The following is an 8,866-nucleotide window of genomic DNA, read 5'->3' on the forward strand; positions in this document are numbered from 1 at the left end:
ACATCAGACCTTCCAATGAACACCCAGGATTGATCTCTTTTAGGATGGATTGATTGGATCTCCTTGCAGTCCAAGGGACTCTCAAGAGTCTTCTCCAACACCACAGTTCACAAGCATCAATTCTGCGGCGCTCAGCTTTCTTCACCGTCCAACTCTCACATCCATACATGACCATTGGAAAAACCATAGCCTTGATTAGATGGACTTCTGTTGGCAAAGTAATGCCTCTGCTTTTAAATATGCTATCTAGGTTGGCCATAACCTTCCTTCCAAGGAGTAAGCGTCTTTTAATTTCACGGCTGCAGTCACCATCAGTAGTGATTCTGGAGCCAAAAAAAATAAAGTCTGACACTGTTTCCACTGTTTCCCCATCTATTTCCCATGGAGTGATGGGACCAGATGCCATGATCTTAGTTTTCTGAACGTTGAGCTTTAAGCCAACTTTTTCACTCTCCTGCTTCACCTTCATCAAGAGGCTCTTTAGTTCTTCTTCACTTTCTGCCATAAGGGTGGTGTCATCCGCATATCTGAGGTTATTGATATTTCTCCCGGCAATCTTGATTTCAGCTTGTGTTTCTTCCAGCCCAGCGTTTCTCATGATATACTCTGCCTATAAGTTAAATAAGCAGGGTGACAATATACAGCCTTGACGTACTCCTTTTCCTATTTGGAACCAGTCTGTTGTTCCATGTCCAGTTCTAACTGTTGCTTCCTGACCTGCATACAGGTTTCTCAAGAGACAGGTGAGATGGTCTGGTATTCCCATCTCTTGCAGAATTTTCCACAGTTTATTGTGATCCACACAGTCAAAGGCTTTGGCATAGTCAATAAAGCAGAAATAGATGTTTTTCTGGAACTCTCTTGCTTTTTCGATGATCCAGCGGATATTGGTAATTTGATCTCTGGTTCCTCTGCCATTTCTAAAACCAGCTTGAACATCTGGAAGTGCATGGTTCATGTATTGCTGAAGCCTGGCTTGGAGAATTTGGAGCATTACTTTACTAGCATGTGAGATGAGTGCAATTGTGCGGTAGTTTGAGCATTCTTTGGCATTGCCATTCTTTGGGATTGGAACGAAAACTGACATCTTCCAGTCCTGTGGCCACTGCTGAGTTTTCCAAATTTGCTGGCATATCGAGTGCAGCTCTTTCACAGCATCACCTTTGAGTATTTGAAATAGCTCAACTGGAATTCCATCACCTCCACTAGCTTTGTTCGTAGTGATGCTTTCTAAGGCCCACTTGACTTCACATTCCAGGATGTCTGGCTCTAGGTGAGTGATCACACCATCATGATTACCTGGGTCGTGAAGATCTTTTTTTGTACACACAGCAAAGTAATGCTCAAAATCCTCCAATCTAGGCTTCAACAGTACATGACCCAAGAACTTCCAGATGTTCAAGCTGGATTTACAAAAGACAGAGGACCAGAGATCAAATTGCCAACATCCATTCGATCATCGAAAAAGCAAGAGAGTTCCAGAAAAACATCTATTTCTGCTTTATTGACTATGCCAAAGCCTTTGACTGTGTGGATCACAACAAACTGTGTAAAATTCTTAAAGAGATTGGAATACTAGACCACCTTACCTGCCTCCTCAGAAATCTGTATTCAGGTCAAGAAGCAACAGTTAGAACTGGACGTGGAACAACAGATTGGTTCCAAATCAGGAAAGGAGTATGTCAGGGCTGTATATTGTCACCCTGCTTGTTTTATATGCAGAGTACATCAAGCAAAATGCTGGGCTGGATGAAACACAAGCTGAAATCAAGATTGCCGGCAGAAATATCAATAACCTCGGATATGCAGATGACACAGAACTTTCAGCAGAAAGTGAAGAAGAAGAACTAACTCTTGATGAAAGTAAAAGAGGAGAGGGAAAAAGTTGGCTTAAAACTCAATATTCTGAAAACTAAGATCATGACATCTGGTCCCATCACTTCATGGCAAATAGATGGGGAAACAATGGAAACAGTGACAGACTTCATTTTTTTGGCTCCAAAATCACTGCAGATGCTTGCTCCTTTGAAGAAAAGCTATTACCAACCTAGACAGCATATTAAAAAGCAGAGACATTACTTTGAAACAAAGGTCTGTCTAGTCAAAGTTATGGTTTTTCCAGTAGTCATGTATGGATGTCACAGTTGGACTATAAAGAAAGCTGAGCACTGAAGAATTGATGCTTTCGAACTGTGGTGTTGGAGATGACTCTTGAGAGTCCCTTGGACTGCAAGGAGATCCAACCAGTTCATCCTAAAGGAAATCAGTCTTGAATATTCATTGGAAGGACTGATGCTAAAGCTGAAACTCCAATACTTTGGCCACCTGATGCAAATAATTGACTCTTTTGAAGAGATCCTTATGCTGGGAAAGATTGAAGGTGGAAGGAAAGGGGGATGACAGAGGATGAGATGGTTGGATTGCATCACCAACTTGATGGCCATGGGTTTGAGCAGGCTCCAGGAGTTGTTGATGGACAAGGAGGCCTGGCGTGCTGCAGTTCATGGGGTCGCAAAGAGTCAGACAGGACTGAGTGACTGAACTGAACTGAATTGATAGGCTACATCTCAAATCTCCATGTTCAGTTATCTAATTTTGAAATTTGGACTAAAATAAATAGAGTCAAGGCCAGAGATTAGATAAAAAGGATGTTTTGGCTCCTAGGTAATTGCTTAAGTAATTTAATATTTGTTGACACAATCCACCCAGAAGATTGTTCTGATTTATTGAACATGTTTTCACTTAAGCAGTTTAGCCACAGGAGGTGATAGATCTTAAACCTCATTCCTTGCCTGGGCTCTATTATAGTATGAAGTGAACCAATGAGTGATAAGTCTCCCTGGTTCTTCTATTACAGTCTTGGGAAAGAAATTCAGGAAGGAAGAAGTTCTGCTCTGGGAACAGGGGTTGTGGGGAAAACGTTACCAATGGAATAGCCCCTGTGGCTGCAGTTGGTGGTACATCCATTCCTATTGGATCAAGACGTAGGGCTTTTTACAATCACTAGTGGATTCAATTAGCTGTTATCGTTTTCTTGTACTGCCCTTAACTGGTTTTGGAATCTATATCACATTAACCTCATAGAATGAGTAGGCAAATTTTGAAAGTCTTCTTCTTTTTTTTTTTTTGTAATCACTTGTTCTTTTCAGGAGAGACAATGTGATGACTTTCAGTTTCCTTAATATTTATACAAGCATCACCTTTGGCATTTTATATATTTCTAGGAACTTTTGCATCTCACCTAACTTTTTCAATGTACTATCTATTTGGTGGCCTTCAACATTTTATTCCAGATTCTATTTTATGGAGTTTTCTACAATGAGAGACAAGAGCATTTCTACTTCTCTGAGTAGGGTGATTCTGTCCAGGATGCAGCATCCTTATGACTGATCCTGACCTGGCCCTTCTGTGGTCCTCCCTGGCTGCCATCTAGTTTGTCTTACCTTTCTTCAGAGTTCTAACCCCAGCTTAGGCATCCTCCTTGAGGGCGCTAGCCATGGTTAATAACCAAAAGGGATAAAAAAGAACTCAAAGGGGCACACAGCAAAAGAAGTAGTAGATGCATGCCTAATAGGTACAGGATTTCCTTCTGGGGTGATGAAAGGTCTAAGAACTAGATTACGGTGATGGTTGTACAACACGGTGAAGCTACTTCATGCCACTGAAGTGTACACTTTAAAATGGCATTCCTGAAACTAATATTGCATGTCAATTATTCATCAATATTAAGTACATATATACATTGGGCTTCCCTGGTAGTTCAGATGGTAAAGAATCCACCTGAAATGTAGGAGACCAGAGTTCAATCCCTTGGTTGGGAAGATCCTCTGGAGAAGGGACTGGCTACCTACTCCAGTATTCTTGCCTGGAGAATTCCATGGACAGAGAAGCCTAGTGGGCTATAGTCCATGGGGTCGCAAAAAGTTGGACACGACTGAGCGACTAACACTTCACTTCAAAATAAACATAATAAAATTTACTGTCTGAACCAGTGTATGTATGTAAGTAGTGTGTGTATTAGTCGCTAAGTTGTGTCTTACTCTTTGTGACCCGATAGACTAGCCTACCAGGCTCTCTGTGTATGGGATTCTCCAGGCAAGAATACTGGAGTGGGTAGCCAGTCCCTTCTCCAGGGGATCTTTCCGACCCAGGAATCGAACCCAGGTCTCCCGCATTGCAGGCAGATTCTTTACCACAATAAAAAAAAAAAATTAATCTCAGACTTGGGGCAAGAGCCTCCTCTGAGTTTCCAAGGTCCTTATTTATTTACTTTCCCCTCGGGTGCAAGGGTAGTAGCCTCCTTTTGCTTTTACTATTTCTTTAAATTTTTTTCTTGTTTATAAACGTAATATAAAAGCTACCACTTTATCCATTTTGAAGAGTATGCACACTTCTAGAGGTTATAAGCTGAAACGAAGTTGTCGGCAGGGTTGGTTCCTTCTGGGCTTCCCAGGTGGCTCAGTGGTAAAGGATCTGCCTGACAATGCAGTAGATGCAAGAGACGTGCCTTCAGTCCCTGAGGGGGGAGGATCCCCCGGCAACTAACTCCAATATTCTTGCCTGGAAAATTCCACGGACAGGGAAGACAGCCCATGGGGTCACAAAGAGTCGGACCTGACTGAGCGACTGAGTGACTGACTTGGTTCCTTCTGGGGCTTCTGAGGGACGATCTTCTCCATGCCTCTCTCCTAGCTCTTGCTGGTTGCTGGTGATCCTCAGGGTTCCCTGCCTTGTGGCAGCATAACTCCAATTTCTGCTTCTGCCTTCACATGGTCGTCTTCCCTGTGTGTGCGTCTCTGTTTTCTTATAAGGTCACTTCTTATTCCGTGACTTCATTTTCATTGATTACATCTGCAAAGACCCTATTTCCAATTAAAGTCACATTCCCTGGTATCAGAGGTTAGGACGTGAACATATCTTTTTGGGGAGGACCCAATTCAACCCACGGCAGGAGCCATCACTAAGGTGGTGACAAAGAAAACTGGGGCCAAGTCTGCAGACAGATCTGTTTACTTTCAGAGAAGAAAAAACAAAAAGTCTTCTTTTCCTTTTCCAGTCTTGCAGTGTGCTTCAAGCACCCTCTCTTAGCAGAGTTTAACATCCAGCTAGCTGGGAACAGGGCAATGCAGTTTGCAAAGTGCTGTATTCTAGGGAAGAGGCAACACATTCGTAACAGCCACAGGCTAAAGTTCTGCCTGCTTTGAAGGGAGCCTTCCCTATGTTAGTTTTATCTTGACCGTGGAGTTCAAAATCAGCTGTGGGACTATAACATAGGAAGGGAAGAGTCCAAATAGAGGAGATGCTTAGGCTAGATCTGGTAGGATATAGGAGGTGGGAAGGTCTTGAAGTGGGAGAGGGATATGTTAGGCAGAAGGACCAGTATGAACAGAAGCAGAGCGTATGATGGAATAGATTGTTACGGAATCCTGAAGGCCATGCTACGGTATTTCAGTGCTAATCTGAGGGTGAATTTGGGAAACAGCAATATGACCAAATTTGTAATTAGAAAATGTCCTTTATCTCCAGGCAGCAGGGGAACGCCTTTCATTTGGAAGGAGACCCTGAGCAGATAGCAATGAGCTTCTATAGGAGGAATGTGCATAAAGTAGACTGAGAAACCTGCATAGCTGAAGAGTCTGATGGGAGACAAGGTTCAATAAGAATCATCACATGTTTCAAGTATGGAAACAACATGATCTGATGTGCATGTGGCTGGCATCTCAAACACAACATGTCTCAAATGAATGCATCATCTTACACTGTAAGTTTACATTCTTTCTGTGTTCTTAATTTCAGGAATGGCACCTGGTTTCCTAAACCCGAGTGTTATCAGGACTCATTCCCCTCCTTCACTCTTCCAGGAAAAAAAAAAAAATGCCCATTTTTTTCTTTTAAATGGGTCTCCACTTTTCTCCATTCTTTGTCCGTCCTTGGTGCTACCACATTGAAATATCCCTGTAGCATCGCTTGCTTGGACTGATCACTATCTCATAACAGTCTACCTAACATCTCCCAGATCATTTTCTCAGGCAGAATAATTGTTCTGAAATGTAAATTTGAATACCAGTTTATTACATAAAAATTTCTACACTGGCTCTGCATTGCTCTTAGCATAAAGGACAACTTCTTCACCCTGAAATAAAATGACCCCTCTGACTGATGAAACTGACTTTTTCCAGCTTCACCCCCTCCACTCCTCACTCCCCACTCCACCCCTAACCCAGTCATATGGACTTTCATTTCTTGAAAAGCTTCATGTTTTTTTCTTGACTGTCTCTTTTTTCTTCTTGGTACTTAACATCCCAACTGCCTTATCCCAAAACTTCTCCCTTACCCCCACCCCTCAAATTATCCTCTATTTGTCCTTTATGCATTTATTTTTATCTTGAATGAGTACTGAATTTTATTAAAAATTTCCTGTATCTATTAAAATGATTATATGTGTCTCCTTTCCCCCTCTTTGAGTATGGTAAATTCCACTGATTGAGTTTCCAAATTTTAAGCCAGACTTGTATTTCTGAAAATAACTCCATTCAGTTGCGATATACTAGCCTTTTCATATGTTGCCAATTTTTATTTGGGAAAATATCATGTAGTATCTTTGTGATATACAACACATGAAGGTTGTGAGTATCTTTCTCTTTCTCTCTCTTTTTTTTTTTGGACCAAGTGGCATGTGGCATCTTACTTCCCTGACCAGGGATTGAACCTGCACCCCCAGCAGTGGAAGCGAGGAATCTTAACCACTGGACAGCCAGGGAAAGTTCCTATTTGTCCTTCAGAGTCAGTTTTGATGTTAACTCCTCCTGGAATAATTGACTCTAACTGACATAGGTATACCTATGGCTGATTCATGTTGATGTTTGGCAGAAAGCAACACAATACTGTAAAGCAATTATCCTTCAATTAAAAAGAAATAAATTTAATTTTTTAAAAATAGAGTCAGTTTAGATGTTAACTCTTCCGGGAATAATTGACCTGAACTAGCACTTGTCTTGATTCTAATAATTTTAAGGTAGGCAGCTCTCCTATATGTCTCCATTACTTCTCTCTCTAATATGTATATATATATATGTATATATATATATAATAGATCTTAATTCTTCCTGGAATAATTGACCTGAACTAGCACTTGTCTTGATTCTAATAATTTTAAGGTAGGCAGCTCTCCTATATGTCTCCATTACTTCTCTCTCTAATATGTATATATATATATGTATATATATATATAATAGATCTTAATTCTTCCTGGAATAATTGACCTGAACTAGCACTTGTCTTGATTCTAATAATTTTAAAGTAGGCAGCTCTCCTATATGTCTCCATTACTTCTCTCTCTTTAATATGTATATATATATATAATAATACACATATACACATATATAGTATATGTTCTGTTATAGGATATATCTATCGTTACCTTGTTTCATTTTCTTAAAAGAATCTATTGTATCTTAAAGTTTATTTATTTGCTTGTTTATTGTCTGTCATCCTCCACCAGAATATATGCTCCATAAGATCAAGAACCTTGTCTTCTTTTCTCACTATGTCCCCAGAGCTTACAACAGTACCTAGTTCATAGTAAAGACTCAAGGGAATGAATGATACAAACAACTTTGTTGAGGTAAAGTTCTTCATGTTGCTATACAGTCCCATGTAATATTTGGGACATAATTATACTAAAAATGTTTATCTGAAATTCAAATTTAACTGAACGATCTGTATTTTTTCTTGCAGCTGTACCTCCAGAACACATTCGATAATCAGTTCAGTTCAATTCAGTCGCTCAGTCGTGTTCGACTCTGCGACCCCATGAACCGCAGCGTGCCAGGCCTCCCTGTCCATCACCAATTCCCGGAGTCCACCCAAACCCATGTCTATCGAGTCGATGATGCCATCCATCCATCTCATCCTCTGTCTTCCCCTTCTCCTCCTGCCCTCAATCTTTCCCAGCATCAGGGTCTTTTCAAATGAGTCAGCTCTTCGCATCAGGTGACCAAAGGATTGGAGTTTCAGCTTCAACATCAGTTCCAATTCGAGAATACATGGATACATTTCTGGGGCTTCCCAGGTGGTGCTAGTGGTAAAAGAACCCACTTGCTAATTCAGGAGACTTAAATGAGGCGGATTCGATCCCTGTGTTGGGAAGATCCCTGGAGGAGGGCATGGAGAATCCCATGGACAGAGGAACCTGGAGGGCTACAATCCATTGGGTCGCAAAAAGTTGGACACGACTGAAGCGATTTAGTGCAAACGCACCGATACATTTTTGATTGTCAGGATTAGGGTGGTGGTACTACTGTAATCTAGTGTGTAGAGACCAGAGACGCTGCTAAGCATCTTGCAATGCGTAGGACAGCCCCTAAAAGGCAAAGAATTATCCAGTTCAAATGTCAATAGTGTGGAGGCTAAGAAACCCAGAACAAGATGGCCATGCACTTTAAGTCAGATAACGTCTAGAATCTCTAACTAAGTTTAGGTTACTTTTGGAAAGGCAGAATGGGGTTATCGAGACCCAGCTTTAAAACCCTGGGCACACATCTTGACGCTGAAAACCCACCGGAAGAGAGCTAGATTACCAACCGCAGCAGGTGAGGTCGTGATGCCTTAAAGATTGCGTGGGAAGGGGACAGTAGAGCGCCCTTCACACACTGGTTAAGTGCACCTCAGAGACAGAGACATCCTTTAGGTCTGTCAGACTGAGAACAAACCTTGTCCTCTGGGACTAGGAACAAGTTTCCAGACCTACCGGAAGCGGCCGGGCTGCTGAAGCGTCCTGTTCCCCTAGCAACGGTCGTGAAGGAAGTGGTTGCTGCCGCCGCGCCCGGTGCGCCTGCGCCGAGGCGCCGAGTGCTGACGTGGAGCT

Source organism: Giraffa tippelskirchi, chromosome 1 (assembly GCF_054371585.1).
Source record: "Giraffa tippelskirchi isolate mGirTip1 chromosome 1, T2T-mGirTip1v1.2.pri, whole genome shotgun sequence".
NCBI lineage: Eukaryota > Metazoa > Chordata > Mammalia > Artiodactyla > Giraffidae > Giraffa > Giraffa tippelskirchi.